Consider the following 24,511-nt stretch of genomic DNA (forward strand, 5'->3'; position numbering starts at 1 on the left):
ACACTAAGCCTGTGTTATCTAATGCAGCCCTGAAATTTAAAGGTTTGTATGCTCTGTAATTCTCATACTACCATGACAAACTAAAGAAAAATGTAGGATATGAAAAAATTCCTTCCTTTTCAACAGAAAGGCACAATGAGAAGACATTCCAAAATATTTACTGAATGAATAAATAAAATAAATATAATGAACTTAAAAAGTACTTAAGGCTGTTTTGATAAATGATCATTTTAAAAGCCCTTGATGATGGGGAAAAAAGAACACTTGGTGAGCTTCGGTAGTAAAAGGAACTGTTCTTTTTATGACTGAAGGATAAACGTGTAATTGTAAAAGTGATTACATCTGAAACAGTGGGTAGCAGTCCATGAATACACTTGAGTACTTAAGAAAAAAAGTTTGAGGGAAACACCTGTTAAGATTGTGTGAAATCTGAAAAGTATAAAACTATTAATATTTCCCATATGAAGAAAAACCTATTTAAAAGCTTTAATTATATTACATGTATACTTGCTCTCAGAAATAAAGATTCCTGTATACTGCCTATGAAGTAATTTTAATAAAGAAAATTGATTCTCAGTATCTTTCAATAACAATTTTTAATACATAGAATTGGAAAGAGAATACAAAGGATAAAAGATTAAAATAATAAACAAAACCCATGGTGAAGCTATTAAAGAAATAAGACATTCTGTAAAAATGAAAGTTTTCAATGGTAATTTAAACTTTTAATCTTGATGGGTATTATAAGAATGTCAAACTAATCTATCATTTTCAGATGATTCCAACTCAAATCCTTCCTTAAAAAAAATACATAAATTCAAGCTTTTAGCTTCTTGAGCAGTTTATTTGAACTAATTATTTACAAAATATTCCTGGTTACAGCTGGCTGAACTTAAGGTATGATTTTTCATTCTTGTTTTTGTTAATCTTTGAAATTTTTAATAATAAAGAAACTAGTACCTACTATCACCAGGATAAAGGAAAGTACCTTCAAAGGATAATATAATTTGCATAATAATATAACCCTAAGGTTCTGAAAGTACACCTACAAATAGTGTGTGTCGTGTCATTCCCCCCCTCCCCATCTGTTTCCACTCAATTTAAACCATGTCCTACCTATGGAAGGATTACATTACAGGTAAAAGATACTGACCTGGGTCCATTCAGCTAGTTTTTTTTCCTTTTCATTTTCCAACAAGCTACACTGTTGCTATCTAAGAAACAGTAAGGTCTGGGTTTGTTTTTGTTTTCTTTTAGTTGCCTTTTCATAAACACTAGAAGCTTCCATTTTCTTTCAGATGCTATAGAATGTCTAATACCTGCCTTTAAAATGCATGAACAAACTACTATTTTTACTAGTCATCCTCTAATCTTTCAACATTGTTAATTCTGATACCTCAGCAAGTTCCAAAATGTCTGACTGAAATCAAAGGCATAGAAAACTCAGCTCGATCTTGAAAACTGGACGGAGAATTCTGTACCTCATTGTGTAATCATGAATTGCAATAAACAGCTGTTCCATTCATCAGCTATTTTAAACCATGTAATATAAACCATTTAATACAACCTGTAGCAAGACTCGTTCTTTTCCAAATAAGCATGTTAACAGTTATACCAAAACTATGCTGTTTTTTAAAATTGTCTCCTTAGAAATCTTAATCCTTATTTAAACCTATGCTTATCACTTTTCAAAGAATTCCAGACCTTTCTTTTCAGAAACTGCTACCACAGAAAATTTAGTACACACATTAAAAAAAAAAAACTCCCTCTTATTACTGTGTAAATATTGGATTAACACTCTTGGTCTGGATTTTCCAACTTTCCTTCTCACCAACACCTCTATTCCCATATTCCCTTATATCTGGCCCCTGCTTTTTCCTTTCTTTTGGTTTTGGAAATCAATACAATGAGAAGTCATAGGATGTGAGTGAACCTTGAAGTGACCCCGGAGAACAGAGAACAAAAGAAATAGACCTGAAGTTCATGTCTCTTGCTAGTATCATGAGTAAAAATGTACAAAAAGCCGTATTTTTTAATTAAAAATATGTTGTATCATGTCCATAATTTCTCTTGAAAGAAATATCTTCCAAGCCAAAAGTTTCCAAGTCAACATTCAGGAGGATGAGAAGAGGAGGATGAGAAGAGGAGGATGTTTCCAAAACGTTAACTGAAATCAATGTATTCTGAGCTCTGCCCACTAGGGATGACTTATCCTTTTATCTCCATTCCCACCAACACTTGATATTCCTTCCTATCAGGCTGTTCATCATATCCTACATAAGATTAACTTACTCCACTTACTCCACAACAGTTGGTGTCCTAAGCTGAGGCTGAACCAAACCACTAAGAGTACTCAAATACAAGTGAAAGATATTCAATAAATATTTCCTGAACTGGACTTGGGTGGAAGGGCAATGAAATAGCAATAATTTTTTGTAGACTAGGCAACTTCCCATCATGAATGCTAATTAGCACAGATGCCCTTTTTATCCCCTACTTTCTAAAATGATATCATATTCTAAGGATGTTGGGGTCAATGATCAAAGTAAATGAAAGTAATTTGGACTGTTACTAAGCAATACCCTCATATAACTGGGTAATTCATTTACATCATGGGTATAAAGAAAAATCCACATTTCTTGAGAAAACAACTGAAAAATCATTTTAAATAAATAAAAATTAAACCACTTAATTAAGATTAAGTTAAATGGAAAAAAATTTCCGTTTGTTTTGCTCCAGTAATACTGCTCTCATAACTTGAAAAATCAAGATCACTCTTTATACCTCAATATAATAATATAATATATATCAATATATACACTATCTTTCTTAACCATAAACTCTACTTACCTGCTAATGGGTAGTTAATAAATTATACACAAGCATATTCACTTCTGACTGCATTTACCTCAATTAAGAGTGAAATCCAATTATTCAAACAAGGTACATTTTAAAAAATGAGGTACCTAAAGATTGTTTTAAAATATGTAAGACAAAGTAGATGACCAAGAAGGCACCGAGGTTTTTGTAATTCAGGCTTGGGAAACAAAATTAAAACCAGGCATTAGTAACAGGACTCCTCTATCTATGTCTGATGTAGAAGGGAATTTAGATTTGGAAAGAATATCTTGATCCAGGTCACAGATATGCTCCTGCCTTGATTTTGAAAAGCAAAGAAAATGATCAGAATCACTAAGTGAAGATTTTCCGAAGCTTTTTCTTTGCTCACATGCTACAAATCTGTCTGTAGGTCCACAGGAAAAGGAGCAGGAATCGATTACTTAAATTACATGAAAGAAAAATTAATATAATCACACCACTGAAGTTTTGGGAGAGGGAATCCAGAAATGTTTTTAGTAATCAAGGTCAATAAACAAATAACTGCATGATGCTCATCTAATCTAAAATGTATAAAATGCTTATAAATCATTTGTATATAGAATTTTCTTTATTGTTTTGGGCTTAAAATATAAAAATATATAGAGACTCATGTTTGCTTGCAATTTTAATACCCCAACTTGTTTTTCCCACAAAGTAAAAGTCCACAATTGTAAAATCATCTATGAGATTTTCAGGAAAATAAGCTTCGAGGTTCGTAATTTGTACTCTACATACATTTGGACACATATATGCGTATTTCCATGTTTTGGCAGTTTGTAAAATGGACATCTTCATTTTAGGGTCTAATATGACAGAGTCTATCAGTATTTTTCCAATTACAAAAAAATATTAGTAGAATCCAAATCATTATTAATATACCAAAATTATCAAATCTCTCACAAATCCATTTTCTGATATAATCATTAAAACATACTGCATTAAACAATATGCATTTCCAAAAAATGAGCTACATGGTGATATAAATAATCCTTTGATTAAAACTTTATAATTTGAGCCCTGGCTGGTGTAGCTCAGTGGATTGAGCTCGGGCCTGCGAACCAGAGGACTGTGGTTAGATTCCCAGCCTGCGAACCAGAGGACTGTGGTTAGATTCCCAGTCAGGGCACATGCCTGGGTTGCAGGCCCGTTCCCAGTGGGGGCCACACGAGAGGCAACCATACATTGATATTTCTCTCCCTCTCTCCTTCCCTTCCCCTCTAAAGATAAATAAATTAATTTTTAAAAACTTTATAATTTGATCAATAACAGTTATATTAATACAAGGTAAGATATGCAAATGACTGAGCATTGCACCTACTTCACATTTTCTAAACTTTATTGTTTTTTGTTTTAATCCTTCTGGAGGATGTTTAGAGAGAAAAACACTGAAGTAAGAGAGAAACATCAGTCATCTGCCATAGGTATCTACCAGGGCTTGAACCACCACCCTAAGTATGTGCCCGGACTGGGAATCCAACCCTATACCTTTCCAGGTACAGGTTGACACTCCGACCAACTGAGCCACCTGGCCGGGGCTCCCATTTTATTTTTTAAGGGAATGTTAATTTAAATGTTTTAAATATCCTTATTTTCTTTTTTAAATTTTACTTACTTTTCAAGTACAGTTTTCTGTCTATTTCTTCCACCCCAGCCCAACCGGCCCTGTGCTCCCCACCTCCCTCCCATTTCCACCCCCCTTAGTTCCTGTCCTTGTGTCCTTCATGCTTGTTCCTCCAAATCCCTCCCCTTTTTTCCCCTTAAATTCCTTCCCCTCTCCCCTCTGGTCACTGTCCCCCTATTCTCTATTTCAGTGTCTTTTGTTTTTATTCTGCTTGCTTATTTGTTTTGTTGTTTAGCTTCCTGTTAAAGGTGAGATCATATGGTATTTGTCTTTCAGCACCTGGCCTATTTCACTCAGCATAAGGCTTTCTAGTTCCATCCATGTTGTTGCAAAGGGTAGTAGCTCCTTCTTTCTCTCTGCTGCATAGATTTCCATTGTGTATATGTACCACAATTTTTTGATCCATTCATTTACTGACGGGCACCTAGGTTGCTTCCAAGTCTTGGCTATTGTAAATTGTGCTGCTATGAACATTGTGGTGCATAGGTTCTTTGAAATTGATGTTTTAGGATTCTTAGGATATAATCCTAGCAGTGAAATTGCTGGGTCAAAAGGCAGGTCGATTTTTATTTTTCTGAGAACATTCCATACTGTTTTCCATAATGGTTACACCAGCCTGCAATCCCACCAACAGTGAACTAGGGTCCCCTTTTCTCCACAACCTCTCCAACATTTGTTGTTTGTTGCTTTGTTTATGATAGCCATCCTGACCGGTGTAAGGTGGTATCTCATTGTGGTTTTAATTTGCATCTCTCTGATGGCTAGCGATATTGAGCATCTTTTCACATGTCTCTGGATCCTCTGTATGTCCTCCTTGGAGAAGTGTCTGTTCAAGTCCTTTTCCCATTTTTTAAATTGGGTTGGTTGTCTTCTTAGAGTGGAGTCATATAAGTTCTTTGTATAAATATCTTTAAAGAAAACCCTAGAGATAACTTGAATTTACACCCAATTATCACAGAGTGCAGATAATAGTATTTGTGGACATAAATGAATCTAGATTTCTTTTTTATTAATTTCTCCAAAATTAAGAAATTTTTACATATAAGTAACTTATGAAAACTAATCTTTTCTACTCTTTGAACAAAAAGATGAGGATTAAAATCATTCAGTATTAAAGTTGAGGAGAAGTTTGTAATTTCTCTTCAAAATAAAGCTCTCTAGCTGTATTTTAGCTATATCTGAAATTATAAACTTACTTAAAATAAAAGACATAGAGAGCTAGGTGAGGGGGCAAAACAAGAAAGATATAGAGGAATAAGCTAAATAGCACCAATGGGAAACAACTGAACATACTCCCCCAATCTCCCCACAAAAAAAAAAAAAAAACAGATGTGTACAACAAAAGGCAAAGTCTAATCAAAAGTCAGTGCCATGAAAAAGGGAAGGGAAGGGACTGTGCTACACTTCAAATTACTTAAGAAGTAATAATTATCAAATGCAATGAGTCATCTGGATTAAACCTGTTTTGGATGATAAACTTCAAATAAGATTTTGCAGAAAACTGAAAAAATTATAAAAATTGGGTATTACATAAAATGAAAATCTTCCGACATGAAAAAGCAGAAAGTGGTAACTAAAAAAGCATACGCTTCACTTGGGCAGCTATTCATGTCCAAAAAATATACACTAAAATAATATGTGTAATAGTATGACATAATTTTAGTAAAGAAATGCATGTATGTATTTATATTTACATAGGAAAATATCTAGAAGAATATATACTAAAGTATTAACAGTGTCATCTCTAGGTGGTGGGAAGATGGTTTTTATTTTTGCTTATTTATATTTTTAACTTTATATAATATATATGTGTAATATGTACTGCTTCTATAATGTTGAAAAAATTTAAAAATTAATATATATGCTTCTACAAATCATTTTATGAACTGCCATTTTTCAAATTTCAGTATCCCTAACTATACTTATAGTATACAAGATACATACAAATGTAAACTTAAATGAACATAAAACAATACCGAAAAGATCAATTTTAGTTTAAAAAATAAAGGAACTTAATGGTATGTACAAAAAATGCTTATGTATAAAATTATGCCTTCAAATATTTGGGTGCAAGTTCAAATGTTAAAGAAAAAAGTTAAAATAAACACAGAAAGGCAAGAGAATGTCAAAGGACCTAGTAGAAGAATTAAGATATCAGTACAGTTAAAACTCACAACAAAATTTATGACTACACGAAAAGAAAGCAAAGGTTAAGTCTCAAGAATATAATATATCCTCCTAGGATGGAATAGTTAAAAAAAATAAGAGTCTTTCAAACATAAAGATTATACTAGAACTGAAGGTGGTGAAGCAGTCTAATAAAAACCATTATATTTTCATTATACTTCATACTTTTTTACTAGTACTTTCTTGTACATTACCTGGGAGTGACACAATGAAACAGCACATCGCTCTCGTTTTAAAGACTGGTACTTCGGCATTTTAAGAAACTTATTCAAGGACACATTGTCTTGGAGACAAAAATCCAACCCTGAGCCCCTATTTGGTATTACCATCACCTGACACTGTATGTTTCTATAATAGTAACACAAAAATGTCTGTTACTGAACATGCATAAAAGTAACCAAAGTAACCTACAATATAGAGAATTCACTTAATTGCTTTTACAATACGTATACAAAACCCTCACTCAGAGCCCCAGTGATATAGGTATCCCTACGCAGCCATGTTTGTACCAGATAACAATCATGTCCCTCACCCCAACTAACTGAATGAGAAATGGGCAGCCACTCCAAGACTAGTCAATCTGTAGGCTTATTACCAAATGTTCTCTCTTGCAAATTGAACTCATGGAGCAGAGAGAAAGATAAATGATTAAGCTGGAGGTCTTATGAATTTAGGAAAAGCAATAAATAAGTATAGGCAGCTGGTCAGTAAAAGGAACAGGAGCAAAGAGCAGACATCACCTGGGAAACTGAATCAAGAAACTCTATGGCCCCTAAAGGGCAGAGAAAACAGATTCTTGTTCCTATTTTTTAATTCCTGTAAGACCTAATTGTATTTGTTTTCATGTTAAACTTCTGAGGTTTAAATATCTTTACTTGAACCAGCCTAAACAGACCCTATTCTGCAACCACGTGAGTTTTTACTATGACAATGTTATACTCCCATAGCTATTTTCTTTATATATATATGTATTTTTTATTGATTATGCCATTACAGTTGTCATATTCCCCCTTCATTCCCCTCCACCCTGCACACCCCTCCCCTACCATTCCCACCCTTTCGTTTATGTCCATGTGTCACAAGTTCTTTAGATTCTACATTTCCCATACTATTCTTGCCCTCCCCCATCTATTTTCTACCTACCTTCTATGCTACTTATTCTCTGTACCTTCTCCCCCCTTCTCCTTCTCCCACTCCCCTGTTGCTAACCCTCCATGTGATCTCCATTTCTATGGTCCTGCTCCTGATCTAGCTGTCCTCTTAGTTTGCTTTTGTTTTAGGTGTGGCTGTTAACAACTGTAAGTTTGCTGTCCTTTCACTGTTCATCTTTTTTATCTTCTTTTTCTTAGATAAGTCCCTTTAACATTTCATATAATAAGGGCTTGGTGATGATGAACTCCTTGAATTTGATCTTATCTGAGAAGCACTTTACCTGCCCTTCCATTCTAAATGAAAGCTTTGCTGGATAGAGCAATCTTGGATTAAGTCTTTGGATTTCATGACTTGGAATACCTCTTTCCAGCCCCTTCTTGCCTGTAAGGTCTCTTTTGAGAAATCAGCTGACAGTCTGATGGGAACTCCTTTGTAGGTGACTGTCTTCTTATCTCTTGTTGCTTCTCGGATTCTCTCCTTCATTTTAATCTGGGCTAATGTAATGATGATGTGCCTTGGTGTGTTCCTTCTTGGTCCAACTTCTCTGGGATTCTCTGAGCTTCCTGGATTTCCTGGAAGTCTATTTCTTTTGCCAGATTGGGGAAGTTCTCCTTTATTATTTGTTCAAATAAGTGTTACACTTGTGGCTGTTCCTCTTCCCCTTCTGGTACCCCTATAATTCGGATGTTGATATGTTTAAAGATGTCCTGAAGGCTCCTAAGCCTCTCCTCATTTTCTTGAATTCTTGTTTGTTCATTCTTTTCTGTTTGATCATTTTTTCTTCCTTCTTGTCCACTCCCTTGATTTGAGTCCCAGCTCCCTTCCCATCACTATTGGTTTCATGTTCACTGCCCTTCATTTCAATTAGTTTAGACTGCATTTTTTCCTCTAATTTGTGACTAAAATCAACCAGTTCTGTGAGCATCCTGATCACCAGTGTTTTGAACTGTTCATCTGATAGGTTGGCTACCTCTTGGTCGCTAAGAATTATTGGCTCTGGGGCTTTGAGCTCTTCTTGAGCTATAATGTTTTGGTCTGTTCGCACCTGTTATGTATGAGGGGCGGAGTCTTAGGTGTTCAGCAGGGGAGGGGGACCCAGGTCACTGGGTTGTGACGCTGTATGTAGAGGCAGGGTCAGAAAAGGGCAATGGTGTTTGTTCCACTCTCTCTCAGATTTCTGTCCCCTCTGCCGCTTCCCACAGGCAAATTGGGCCCTTCTGCTGCTGGTTCCCAAGTGTGTGGGCTTGTGTACCCTCCAGGACCCTGTGGGTCTCTCCAACAAACTCTCCCAGCACCTCAACCCTGAAAGTCTTTCCAATTGGTGCTTTCAGGTTTTAATTCCCATCGCTGAGGCCCTACCCTGAGCAGTCTGTCTCACTGTTCACTCCTTCACTTGGTTTATCTGCGCAAGAATGTGTGACCTCAGTCAGCCAGCCATCCTGCTCCCTCACTGGGTCCGCCCATTGCCACCCCACACCTGGGATCCGCAAACAGCCACTTGTGCTCCTGGGTATGTCTGGTGCTTTTTCCTGCCTGACCCCGCTCTGCTGCTGACTCCGCCCCTCTTACCCGTCTGGCTGAATGGTTTGTTGTTGTCGGACTTCTGTGCAGTTCAATTTTCTGTATTTTAGCTGCATTTTTGTTATTAAAACTTTGTTATCTTTAAACTTGATTGTGCAAGGAGAAACAGTGTTTCCACCTACGCCTCCATCTTGGCCAGAAGTCCTCCCATAGCTATTTTCATTCTCCACAAACAACTACATATTCTTGAGGTTTCAATTAGCATCAATATACAAATAACTCTAAAACTCAAAAGTGTTCTAAGTACTGTATGATAGGTTTCAGACATTTGGAAAATACCTAACAATATAATAAACCATCAACCTAGGATGAAGAACAAAGTTATATCACAAATTAGTATACTAAAATTAAATAGTAAAGTCAACAACCATCACCTAGATGGCAGAAAAACATACAAAAATCATTAGGCTACAGACTTTTCATGCAGATGGACTCCTATGTAGTATATAACATCTTTTCTCATTTGCTTAAGGATTTTGAGGTTCAACCATGATACATCCACATTGTGGTATAATTTCTTTAATCTATTCACCAGTTGATAAATACTTAGGTTGTTTCCCATTTGGTATTATTATGAATACAGCTCTACAAACATCCTGGAAAAAATGGTACATGTACATTTTCATTCCTCTTGGATAATTCCAGAAAGTGGAAATATTGGGTCATATGGTAAGTGCATGTGTCACTTTACAAGAAAATGCCAAACTGTTTTCCATGGTGGCTACATCATTTTTTTCATTTCTTAATGCAACATATGAAGAGTTCCAGTTGCTCAGCAACCTTTAATATTACCATTTATTGCTGTTGTTTTTTAATTTAGCCATTCAAATCAGTGTGTGGTGTATCTCACTGTGGTTTTAATGTTCAGTTCTCTAACAACAACGTTAATGACACTGAACATGATTCACAGGTGTTTCTGGCCTTTCACACATCTTTGATCAAGTGTCTAGATCCTTTAATCCCCTTTTAAAAAATGGGTTGTCTTTTTGTATATCACTGGTAAAAGTCCTTTTTCAAATACATATTTTTAAAATTAAGGAAATAAAGAATTCAGAACACTTAGGAATCTTGATCCACAATCTCTTTTACCATCAGGTGACAAAATAACAAAGAACTATATAAAAACTTTGATGGATTCCTTATCAGCCACACACTTTCTTTCTATCATTTCTCCATGACTATTCAATGTGTTTCTGTCAGGAATACTCTGCTTCCTAAAAATACTTCCAAATATGCTCACATCATAAATCAGTGTCTATTTACTCTATCATTCCCCATTTCTCAGGAATGCATGGTTCACAACAAGCAAAAAATACTAAATAACTTATGATATAAACTAAATTAAATAAAAAGAATTGTTTGGGAACTCAAAAAAGTCAATGGAGAGAAATTTAATTTAAATCAACAGAAAACCAAAGTAATAAAACTGACATATAAAAAACATGATTCAATGAAAATTTCAAGTAATATTATGAGTAAATATTATTATACTTTCAATAAACTTTTAGTCTAGTAGCTTCTGATCCCGAAGACCTAATTTTAGTAATACAATGCAAAAAAATTCAGAGGTTTACCTTGGGTTCAATTCCAAACCAATGCAATAAAGTAAGCACCACAATAAAGCAAGTCATAATCTTGTTTCTGGTGGAAGGTCTTGCCTTCAATTTGTAAAAAATGCAACATTTGTAAAGTACAACAAAGCAGAGCACAATAAAACAGGGTGTACCTGTAAATCAAACAGCTACCACTGAACACAAGCAGAAGCAGGAGTCAAAGTACAGAAGATGTCAAAAACCAGTGACCTAAGCAAAATGTCAAAGAGCCAAACACTGCATATTTTATAGAAATACCTAAAAGATTAATAACTCAAGGGATAACCCATCTTCTAAACTGCCTAGAGTTGTAGTGTCTAATACAGTGGATACAAACCACATGTGCTTATTTAAATATAAAATTTAAATAACAAATAAAAAATTCAGTTCCTTATTTGCACTCAGTTGCAAATATGGGTAATAATCACATTTAAAGTACTTATTACCCACTTTGACAGTACAGATTTTTTAAAAACTTTCATCATTGCAGAAATTCTATCAGACAACACTGACCTAAGGTATTCAGCAGACCCAACTAAAGAACCTAAAGGAGCTATATTTTTCGTAAGTTTTTCTATGAAGAAAATAGAGCACTTTGCTTTAGTATTTAGGTATTCTTACTGAATACTAAAAAGAAAATATTTATATCACATATGTAAGGTATAGACTATAACGTAAATAATGGACTATATATACTCTCCTCTGAGAGAGTATTCAGCTGGGATGGTGAATTTAGCTTTATCATTCCCTTTCTTCTTAAAATAAGTTTACCAAATAAATATTTCCCTAATTTATTTTTTGTTTTGCCTGCTTGATCTTATTTTAGCAGAATCAAACTTGCTCTTTGCTTTACTTGTTCTTTGTATTATATCCACTTATTCTGAAGTTCATTCTTATCTAAATAACACTACTACTCAATATACTGAGTTTGCCAAAAAGTTCATTTGGTTTTTTCCATAAAATGGCTCTAGTAGAGCTTAGTTGTCTTTAACTTTATTTGAAACAATTTTGTTAGAGTGTATTGTGACAGCTGTCATATCACGCTGCATTTCTTAAAAAGTATCAAAACTGGTAAATTTTTGTGTAGCCACTTTAGTATTGAAAATGAAAAAAATATGCAACATTTTCTGCATATTATGCTTTATTATTTCAAGAAAGGCAAAAAACACAACTGAAATACAAAGAAAGATCTGTGCACTGTATGGAGAAGATGCTGTGACTGATGGACCATGTCAAAAGTAGCTTGCAAAGTTTCGTGCTAGAGATTTCTCAGTAGATGATGCTAGACCAGTTGAAATTGACAGTGATCAAATTGAGAAATTAACTGAGAACAATCAACATTATATCACATGGGAGATAGCCGGAATACTTAAAATACCCTAATCAATAAAGTTATTGCTGAAAAGTGTGCCTTTCATTTTACAAAAATTTCATACAGAGTTTTTGGCCAACCCAGTACCACAAAGAGTCCATTTCTATTCAGAAAAAGCTAGGCCCAAATCAAAGAATCAAAGATGTACAAGTTACAAACACAAGGCTTAAGGTTCCAAATGATTCTCTATAATATGAATAATTTTTAATATTCATTTAACTAATCATAAGCCAAAATGAGAATAAATTCCTTATGCAAAGACAGATCTTAGCTGCTATGTATGCATACCTTTTCTTCCCTTTAATAAAAAATAATAGAGCAGAGACTTATCAAAGTGTGTTCCCTCAACTAGCAGCACCAAATCACAGGTGAATTTGTTAAAAATGCAAACCCTCTGCCCTCCCCATTCGAAACCCACTGCATCAAAAACTCTGGGGACGGGGTCAAGTAGTCTGTGTTTTAACAAGCCCTCTAGGTGATTCTCAAGTGTACTAAAGTTTCCTAGAAAAGTATCTCAACAATCAGTATATGTAAGATATTAAACACATGTACAGACAGAAATTTCTAACAGTTAACCAATAAACTCAATTACCAAAAATATAGGGTCTGGCAGAAGTAAGGCCTGCTCAAGTATGGTTGGTGGGGTAATAATATGGATGAAATAATTTATAGTTTTAATTTGAACAGTTCACCTAAAATGTGCTATGGTGTGCTTAAGTGTGAAATTGTTAGGTAATGGACATGCTTATGATTCTGTAATAAAAGCTTCTGTAATTAAAAAAAACCAGGGGTGTTATTCGTGCCACACCCTGTAGATTATCCTTCTTCCATTTGTTGAACTTCATAAACTTCAGCTTACTCTAAAATATTATATTCAAAACAATTAATGAAAATACACACAAAAAACAAAGTTATAAACAACTCCCTCTACACAGACATACAGTTTATTGTGTACATATAGACGGATATAGTTTTTTAAATATTCTACTTATTTTTAGAGAGAAGGGAAGGGAAGAAGAGAGGGAAAGCAACATCAATGTGTGGTTGCCTCTTATACTCCCATTACTGGGGACATGGCCCGTCACAACCCAGGCATGTGCTCTGATTGGAATCAAACTTGCGACCCTTTGGTTTGCAGGCCAGCACTCAGTCCACTAAGCCACCCCAGCCAGGGCTAGAGGGATATAGTTTTTAATCCTAATTTTTTAAAACTAACCATTTTCTGATTACAGTTGGGGAGAGGAGGGAAGAGGATAGCAGAAAAGGGGATGGGAGGAGGGATGAGAAGAGATGAAACAAAACACTTCTCCTGCCCTGACTGGGTGGCTCAGTTGGTCAGAGCATTATCACATACACCAAAAAACGTTGCAGGCCTGATACCCAGTCAGGGCATACACCTAGGTTTTGGTTTGATACCTGGTAGGGCGCATCCAGGAGGCAACCCAATTGATGTCTGTCTGTCTCTCTCTGTCTCTCTCTCTCTCTGACTCTTCCCCTCCTTCTCTCTCTAGAATCAACAAAAACATATCCTAAAGTGAGGATTAAAAAAGGAAAAAAAAATTTTTTCCATATACATCTTGGCCAGTTGCCTTTCTCTGGAAAACAGCACATGTTCTTTCCTGATTTTTCAATTTTTAACAAACATTTTTTTCTTGATAATTTATATGGGCTACAATGTATTAAAGTTCTCAAATCCATTGTTATATATTGAAAATACTTTCCTAATTGCATAGTTTGCCCTTACACATTTTAACATATTTATAACATGTTTAGCTTTTTAAAATTAAAAATATTTTAGCATACAAATACAAAATAATGTAAAACTCATGTACCCACCACTCAGATTTAACAAATGTTATTTTACTAAATCCATTTCAGACATTTAAGAAATAAAATATTAAGATAACTGCCTTTTTATGGAATAATTTTTTTCATATTTTCCTTTGACTTTCTCTTTTTAGGTTATTTCTTACCCTAAAGTAAGACAGTTAACTATTATTTTTCAGAAAGTTTAACATAGAAAATTTCAAACATTATAAAAAGGAAGCAGCTTTAACTATTACCATTTCATGGTCTACCTTGTTTCACCTTTATGGAGGTCAACAAACTTTTTCACTAAATATCACACAGTAAACATTTCAGATTTTCATAGGCCCGTGAGTCTCTGTTCCAATTACTCGATTCTGTCTCTGTTTGCAAAAGCAGCCATAGGTCATACGTAAATGAATGGATATGACTATATTTCAATAAAACTTTATTTACAAAAACAGGTTGTAAGGACTGTAGCTTGGACTGTAGTTTGCAGGGCCTAATCTATACTTCTGCCCACTTCCTCATTCAGGTACTATTTTGAAGAACCTCCAATATATTATTTCATCTAAACTATAAATATTGCTATACCTCTAAAAGATAAAGGCTCTTTTTTAAAACATAATCACAATACCATCACCACACATAAAAGAGTTAACAAAAATTCTTTAATATAAGTATCTGGGGTTCAAATGTGCAATCATCTCTTAATTTTAATTTCATAATGTTTATTTACATCAGTATCTAAATAAAGTCCAGACATTCCTAGTGTTTAATATATTAGTCTCTTAGGTCCCTTTTAATTTTTAGTGCCACTATTTAATATTGAATAGATTAAAACTGTACCTCCCCCCAAAATTATGCCTATGTCTAACAACCAGTATGCCTGTAAATGTGAAATTATTTGGAAAGAGGGTCTTTCTAAGGGTAATTAGGTTAAGGATGTCAACATACAATCATCCTGGATTTAGAGTGGACACTAAATCCAATGACTGATATCCTTATGAGAGAGAGAAATTTGAGACACAGAGGGTTGGAAAAGCTAGGTGAAGTTGCAGGTAGAGACTGGAGTATGCTGCCACAAAGTAAGAAACATCACAGTGCCACCAGAAGCTCTAAGAGGCAAGGAAGGACACACCCCTAGAGCTTTCACAGGGAGTGTGGCCCTGCCAACACACTGATTTTGAACTTCTGGCCTCCAAAACTGTCAGAGAATAAATTTCTGTTATTTTAAGCCATTGAGTTTGTGATAATTTGTTATGAAAGCCCTAAGAAAACTAATATACATATCCAAAAGAACTTTCTGCATTATGGAAATGTTCTATATCTCAAATATAAATATGATAGCCACCAGCCACATAGGGTGGTTTAGAACTTGAAACGTGGCTAGTGCAAATAAGGATCTGTATTTTTTATTGTATTTAATTTTAACTAACTTAAATTTTAGAATATGTCCCCTTCTAAGTTAGTTGTTGTTGTTTTTTTTGAGATTTTGGGAGGGAAGGGAATAAACCTATAAGTTGTTCTGTGGAGTTTCCCCACAATTTGGATTTTTCTGATACTTCCTTCCTGTTAGTTAACCTTTTCCTCTTCTGTGTTTTCTTTAAGTTAGTAGCTGAATTTAGATGCTTTAGATCAAATTAAGGTTCAATTCTTTTTTTCAGGGATGAGATAAGACTACTTCATGGGGAGTATTTTGTCTTATATCAGGAAACAAGTGTTTCAGCTATCTTTCCCTGATGATGAACATCCATGATGTTCAATGCTTCCATTCATTAATATATTAGGACTTATGAAATGGTGATATTCCCCTGAAATGGGGGAATTCCTTTCCCATTCCACTGCTAGAATAATTCTATAAAAATAAGCTTCCCCCATTAGTTGGGGGGCAACTTAGTTGCCCAATGGTATGGTTCTAGGAAAAGCAACAAATACCCAATTCTTTCCTTCCATTTTCAACTTTTAAAAATAATTGGTTCATTAGCATCCTCTACCAATCATTTTTTTAAGTCAGTATAAACTCATCTATTGGGACAAACTGATATAGGCTATGTCTCAAACAATTGTAGATATCATTATTGAGGCTCACACTGTCCCATTTTCTGCCACTAGGAAGCTCAAGTTGGACCCTGAGTCTTTCTGACAAAACCCCAGTAGTCTCTGAAGCTTCCTTATTATCTGGTATGACAAGATGCTGCAAGCTTATCTAGTACATTTTCTGGCTCAATTATGAAACCAGCCATTTTTCCAAGTATTTCTAATTACTTTCAATGAGCAGTAACATAGAGACCTCAATTTATGCAAAAGAAAAAACCTTCTAAAAAGAAGGGTTTTATTAAAATTGTTACTTGTAATTATGTGTCAATATCTGCCACCATAATGCTTCAAATTTCCTCATATTATATAAACAAAAAAGATTTTGGTTACTATCATATTTTATTTTTAACATATTCGGGTGATAGAGCAAGGCAAGGCAGACTTTATTAGGTAATTCAATTTTTTTAGGATGAAATTCTAATAATTTGATGTCACCAAAACAAAATTCAATTATTACATAACAACAATCATTAAAATACATACAATTCAGACATATTTTCTTTCTTAAAAGGGGTGTAACTATATATAATGGGAGACAACAAAAAAAATTAATTTATAAACAAATTCTGTATTCTTACATGTTTAAACTTCAGTCACCTTTAAAGTATTCTCCATTTCATGCAATACACCTATCAAGACTTTTTTCCCATTGCTCAAAAACAGTTTCTGAACTCCTCAATTTTGATGCCTTTTACTGCTTCTGCCATTTTTTGTTTCACCTCTTCCAAGTCTGCAAAACATTCCCTTTGAGGACTTACTTCACTGGGGAAAAAAAAGTCAGTCAGGGCAAGATCAAGTGAAGAGGGAGGGTGGGGCATGGGAGATCATGCCATTTTTGGTCAAAAACTGCAGAAAACTCAGTGCAGTGTGGGCAGGTGTGTCAAAATGAATTGAATTTAATCTAGTAATCACAAAAGACAGCTACAGACATGTTGTTTAACATTTGCACATAATCTAAAATTTTCTCGCTGTAGGCGGTCCTTTATTAACATTTTATCAATATTGCAAATGCTTTATTAAAAGAAAATCTAGGGGGACATTTACAGAATTAAACCAAATGAATTTTAAGATCTACTATTCACAACGGCTAGAATTCTAATGTTTTAGCAAATGTATTTAATAAACATATTCTGTAAATGACCAAACTATAAAAACAAAGATAGCATCTAAAATCTTTTTGACATATCATGCCAAGTTTAGTCAATGATAAACTTTTTTGTTGTCCCCCATCATATATAATATATAATTATACCCATTTTGAGAAAAAAGTATGTCGGAATTGTGTGTATTTTAATGATCATTAGTTATGTAATAACTGAATTTTGTTTTGGTGATTTCAAATTATTAGAATCTCATCCTAAAACTCAAGACACTAAAAATCACCTAGGAAGCAGATCCATGCAAGCAGCTGGTGTACAAGAATATGAAATAAATTAGTATATACACATATAATATTCGTACGCATACATTCACACACATCTCATCTATAATCATCTCTACAGATGAACTGACTGATGAATAAATGGACATACAGAAGGAAGAAAGATGAGTTTATATTGATACTTTAAATTCCACTGAACACTACAAATTTCTACCTTCTGTCTTTCCCCACTTTTCACATTTAAAACTCCCTCCTTCAACAATTAGAAATGGGCATTCCATTAACCACATAATATTTATTTGCCTATTTGCTCCGTTTCGGTGTACAGAGAAAAGAGAATAGTTTTGACTTTGCAAACCCACAGCTCTACACAGAAAAAGCAAGCCTACGAATCAAAGCTCAGTATTTTTTTAGTTCTTTTTGTGTTCAAACTTAAGGCCATGCAGTCCAAAAACTATCCTCAAAAGTCATTTGTGTTGACTGGCCTCCCCCAACCCACACATAATTATGTTATTTATTTGAAATCAGTTGAGCTAATTTGTTTTAGTCCATTTTAATTATTGTTTTCTTTTTTCTAACTATATATTTTTTTAAATATGTCCAACATTATCATAGTTCTGAAAGTCAGAACCTTGCAAAAAGTTATACTCAATGTCACAATTGCCTCCATTCCTTGATATTTTTTGTCATTTAGTCACTTTTTAAAATTCTTTAATTAGTTGGCATATAATACTATATTAGTTTCAGGTATATGCCCCAATGATTAGACATTATATAACTACTAAGTGATCATCTCAATAAATCCTGCAATCATCTGACACCATACACAGTTATTTAAATATTGACTATATTCCCAATGCTGTACTTTATTCCTCATGACTATTCTGTAACAATTTGTACTTCTTAATCCTTTCATTTTTTTCATCCATACCCTCAAACACCCTCCCTCCCATCAGACAACCATCAAAATGTTCTCTATATCTATGACTCTATTTCTGTTCTGCTTGTTAATTTGTTTTTACATTCAACTGTTGATCATTTGTATTTATTGTCATTTTATTGTTCATATTGTTTATCTTTTTTTCTTTTTCTTAAAGAAAACCCTTTAACATTTCTAATAATACTGGTTTGGTGGTGGTAAACTCCTTTAGGTTTTTCTTGTCCATCATTTTGAGTATTTCTTGCCTTTCCCTTCTGGACTGCAGTTTCTCTTGAGAAATGAGCTGACAGTCTTATGGGAACTCTCCAGTAGGCAACTAACTGCTTTTCTCTTGCTGCTTTTAAGATTATCATTTTGTCTTTAATCTTTTGTATTTTAATTATGATATGTCCTGGTGTGGGCTACTTTGGGTTCATCTTGTTTGGAAATCTCTGTGCTTCCTGGCCTTATATGTGTATTTCCTTCACTAGGTTAGGGACATTTTTATGTCATTATTTTTTCAAATAGGTTTTCATTTCTTGCTCTCTTTTCCTTCCAGCAGTGCCATGATACAAATATTGGTGCACTTGAGGTTGTCTCAGAGGCTCTTTACACTATCTTCATGTCTTTTTATTCCTTTTTCTTTGGCTGTTCTGATTGTTTTTTGCTTCCTTATGTTCCAAATCAATGATTTGATTCTCAGCTTCATCTACTCTACTGCTCATTCTTTGTAAATTATTCCTCATTGCAGTTAGTGTAAACTTCATTTATGACTGGTTCTTTTTATGGTTTCTATCATGCTGTTGAAGTTCTCACTAAGTTCCTTGAACATCCTTACAACCATTGTTTTGAACTTTGTATCTGGTATATTGCTTGTCTCTTTATTTTTCGGACTATAAGACACACCCCCCACCACCACCAATTAGGGAGGAAAATGGGAGGGGTGCACCTTATAGTCCAAATGTAGCTTTACATTTACATTGGTAAAATATTATGTTATTTATGTTATTAAATATTTTACCACATTTTTTGCTTCAAAAATTGTTTTCCTACTTTCCCTCCTCTAAAACCTAGGTGTATCTTATGGTCCAAAAAATTCGGTAGTTTTTTTTTCTGGAGATTGCTCCTGTTCTTTCATTTGGGACCTGCTTCTTTGTCTCCACATTCTGGATGCTTCCCTAAATTTGTTTCTAGGTATTAGGTAGAGCTGCTACAGGTCCTGGACTTGATAGACTGGCTTTGTGTTAATAGGTGTCTTATAGGGATCAGCTGCACTGCCTCCCCAGTCACACGACCTGGGTGCTCCAGGTGCACTCCCATGTGTGGCTATGTACACTCTCCTGCTGTAGTTGAGCCTTGATTGTTGTTGGCATCACTGGGAGAACCACCCGCAACTACAGAGGAGGAGTTGCTGTGCAGGAGCCAACCCTACAAAGCAGGACTTCAGTGGGACTTCACTCCCCACTGAGTTTACTCCTTGAAAGTGTTACTTGTGGAAGTGGTAGGGTTATAATCCAGTGTAGTCTGAAGCTGTTTACCAGGTGCACAGGGTCTGAGGCCTCCCAGGAGGTAAAAGACCAGCCACTGACTGTGCCCTGCCTGGGGCCACCCGGCATGCATTACAGAGCAATCTACAGATGGCTGCTACTTGTGTTGGTCCTGATGGTGGCCAGAAGAAGCCAAGCTGTAAACCAAAGCTGGGTACCACTAGTGACAGGCCTGGGGCCACTTAGCAAGAGGTACTGGGCACACCAAGTCCAGATGCTCCCTGCTTGCAATTTGTGAACCTTTGAGAGACTTTAGAAAAGACCACAAGAGCCAAGGCAGGCAGTTTGTATGGAAAAAACACTGAAAACAGCTTACATGGGCCCACAAGTTGGAGTAGGATTTCAGGGAGTCAACAAGGTGGGGCAAACAGTGGGCCAGGCTGACACAGACTCAAATATGGCACCTGTCTATCAGCTCTGTGGGGGTGGGGGTGTCTCAGAAAAGAAACAATGACAACCGTCAGCACTTTCATAAGACAGGAAGCTGCCTCTCCAGCTCTCATCCCAATGCTAGGCAATGCTGTTCCTCCTTGTATGTCCCTGCTTCCTTTTGAGTTTATGTCTGCAATATGTGTATGAGTAAATCCATGCACTGGCTCTTTAAGAGGAACTGCCAAGGACTCCTAAAGCCTGTAACTCAGCCTCATTCACCAGTCCCCACTAGTTTTCACAGCCAGAAGTTATAGGAACTTCTCTTCCTAGCACTGGAACCCTGGGCTGGGGGCCATGTTGTGGGGCTGGAACCCCTCACTGCTCAAGACAGACCTCTGCACCTGAGATCTCCTTCCCAGTTTTTATCCACCACATGTAGGTATAGAACTAGTCCATTCCGTTAGGACGTCTCCACCCTTTCTACCAGTCTCGATGTGGCTTCTTCTTTAAATCCCTAGTTACCGGACTTCCATTCAGCTAGATTTCAGGTGGTTCTAAATGATGATGGTTCTGTAGTTTAATTCTGATGTGATTGTGGGAAGATTCAAGTACTTCATTTACCCACAGCATCATCTTGACCAAAAGTCCCCTGCTCCATTCCTTTAATCCCATTACAATCCCTCATCATTCTACCCTGTTTCTATTCACTTTGTCTGTGGTTTCTAGTTTATTCTTCCTACATTTCATCGCAGACACATGTTCGCTTCTTTCTTACATAAGGCAATACAGATACACTTTTGCACTTTGCTTGTGATACTTAAACAAAAATTCCTAGAAATCACTCTATCAATTTACAGGTTTCCTCATTCTTTTATATATATGCATTGTATAGATGTATGACAGCTTATTTATTCACTATCCTCTGTCTTGGCATTTCAGTTGATTCTAATACTTTGCGACTACAAATAATGCTGCAGTAATAGTCTTGTCCATATATATTCTTGTATTGCTAAGGGAAAATCTTTAGGATAAATTTTCAGAAGTGGAATTGTTGGTGAGAAAGTAAAGGTACATGCAGTTTTGCTAGGTACTGTCTAAATCCCTTCCAAAAGAGTTTACCAATTTGTACTCTCACCAACAATGTATAAGAATGGGGCACAAATATTTTAGTGAGAGGGGGGAAAAAACTTATTAGTCCCTAACCACACATAACTCACATCTCTTATAACCTCTTTGAGATATAATTTACATATTTAAAGTATACAATTCAATAATTTTAGTATATTCATAGTTATGAAACTATCAAATCACCACTATCAATTTTAGAACATTTTCATCATACAACATTCCCAAGAAATCCACATTCATGAACAGTCACTCCCTGTCCACCTCATTCTGGCCTAAGTAACCACTAAACTCCTTTGCATCATAGATTTGCCTATTCTGCACATTTCCCATAAATGGAATAATAAAATATGCAGTTTTTTTACTTCTTTTACTTAGCATGTTTTCAAGGTTCATCCATGTTGCAACATATTTCAGTACTTTCTTTTTTATGGCCAAATAAGGCTCCACTGTATGGATATACAACACTTTATATACTCATCAATTGGACCTTTGGCTTGTTTTTACTTTTAGCTATTATGAATAATGCTGCTATAAACACTCGTGTTCTAGTTTTTGAGTGGATATGTTTTCAACTCTCTTGGGTATATATAGTCATACCTCAGTACTCACTGGCTTCAACTGAACCCCAAACTCATCAAACCCTGTACACATTGCATTTCAATGAGAAAAAAAAATGTTTCAGCACTCAACATTTGCTCAGGACATGTCACACTTGCTAGGAACACACTGCACTTCCTAGAACTTGTATGAGTCACAATGCTGCCCTGCAAAAGAAAATGGTTATCACTCAGTACCTGTAGGTTTTGGCACCACTCACGAGTTCTGGAACAAATTAATGATAAGAACTGAAGTACCACTGTATTTAGGAGTAGAATGGCTGGCACATATGGTAAATCCATGATCCACCTCTTGAAGAACCACCACACTGTTTCCCAAAGTAGCGTGTACCATTTTACATTCCTACCAACAAGATAACTCACTTTTTAACTAGACTTACTAAGTTACCTATTCTAGTTCTAATAACTAACACAAATAAAATAACTCTGAATGAGATGACATGGTAATCAGGTAATCAGGTTGAATCACACTGGTTAACTTTCCTTGAATTATCATTGATCTAAAAATTAATCATCGATGAAAATATACATGAGTGTGTTAAGATGTAATGGTTCTGAGTTAATGTGGAAGCTTTGTAGCTACATAGCATGTGATAGTTTGGATTCATTCTAATTACACATTCTTTTTGATAAACTCCAGGTTAAATTCCTCCCCAAAACATGTCTCTTTGCATGTACATATTATATAACATATGACTTGTGAAAACCACAGTTAATGAGAATACTTTTATTCAATAATTAAAATAATGCTGATATTTCCAACACCTGACATGTGTACTTAGATGCCTGATGAATACCCTTACCTTAAAAGAGAGTATGATTTGCTAACAAAGGAAGATAATAAGACATAGTTAGTGAATATTCAGTTTCCCACAATTGGAGATATGATTTCCTAATTTACAGGAAATTAGGTCTGCTACTGTCTGCTGCTGTCTTGGGAAAGAATTTTTTGTGTTTCTTAACTTGCCTGCCTTGAGCATCTCAAAAGCCAGTCTTGATAGGAAAGACCATGGAGTTTTAATTAAGACAGACTCAGAAAGAAAGAAGGGTAGGAATTCCCACCTTTTTAACCCCAGGAATTTGTGGGAATAGAAAGAACCAAGTGAAGTAGTCAGCTGTCTGTACCCAAGTGGTAAACTCTTCCATTCCCTTGTCCTCTTGCTCTGGAAGGAAGCAACTTCTTGAGATGTCCAGTGTCAACCTGGGATACAGTCAGATCGAATTACCAGTTTACATTTACCTAACATCAAAAAAGTATGAAAGTACCTCCTCCTTCGCAGCTAACAGGGTATTTCATTGCATTCTAAATTTCTACCAATCTCATAGATGAAAACTGGTATCTCAGTGCAATTCTCAACTTGAATTTCTCTTGTTATAATTAAGAATGAATGTTCGTATGTTTAACAGAAAATTTTATAGCTTTTTGTGAGAACTGTCTATCCATGTCTTCTGCCTATTTTTCCATTGGTTCTCCTTTGTTTCTTTTATTACCAACACTTTTTTAAAAATATATTTTATTTACTATGCTATTACAGTTGTCTTAATTTTCCCCCTCTGTCCCCATCCACTCAGTACTCCCATTCCCTCCAGCAACAGCCCTCTGAGTTCATGTCTATGGGTCACACATACAAGTTCTTGGGCTACTCCACTTCCTATACTGTTCTTAACACCCCCTGTCTATTTTGTACCTACCAATTTATGTTTCTTAATACCTGCCACTTTTCTCCCCTTCTACACCTTCCCCCTCCCAACTGATAATTCTTTAAATGATCTCCATATCTATGATTCTGCTCCTGTTCTGCTTGTTTGCTTAATTTGTTATTTACATTCAATTACTGGTAGTTGTGAATTTATTACTATTTTAATGTTCATCATTGATCTTCTTCTTTTTCTTGTATAATTCCCTTTAGTATTTCATATAATAATGACTTGATGATGATGTACTCTTTTAATTTTACTTTGTCTGGGAAGCACTTTACCTGTCCTTCAATTCTAAATAATAGCTTTTCTGGATAGAGTAACCTAGGTTATAGGTCCTTGCTTTTCATCACTTTGAATACTTCTCGACAGTCCCTTCTAGCCTGCAAAGTTTCTTTTCAGAAATCACCAAACTTATGGAAACTCCTTTGTAGATAATTCTGCTTTTCTCTTGCTGGTTTTAAGATTCTCTCTTTATCTTCAACCGCTGGCACTTTAATTATGATGTGTCTTGTTGTGGTCCTGGTTGGGTCCATCTTGTCTGGGACTCTCTGTGCT

The 24,511-nt window shown here is 35.3% G+C and overlaps 1 protein-coding gene across 7 annotated transcripts in view; it reads right to left on the minus strand.

Annotated features, from left to right (window-relative positions):
- Positions 1-24,511, minus strand: part of TCF12 (transcription factor 12) — a 389,260-nt gene that overhangs the window by 326,658 nt on the left and 38,091 nt on the right. Inside the window, exon 3 of one of the 7 annotated variants that reach the window (XM_053670008.1) lies at positions 13,802-13,892. The exons of the other annotated variants lie outside the window; for them this stretch is intronic. The gene's annotated coding sequence lies outside the window, so the exon portion shown is untranslated. The remainder of the gene's footprint in view (positions 1-13,801; positions 13,893-24,511) is intronic. 7 annotated transcript variants of the gene reach the window in all.

The sequence above is a fragment of the Artibeus jamaicensis genome, unplaced genomic scaffold (genome assembly GCF_021234435.1).
Source record: "Artibeus jamaicensis isolate MK-2021 breed Jamaican fruit bat unplaced genomic scaffold, CSHL_Jam_final contig_548, whole genome shotgun sequence".
NCBI classification, from domain to species: Eukaryota; Metazoa; Chordata; class Mammalia; order Chiroptera; family Phyllostomidae; genus Artibeus; species Artibeus jamaicensis.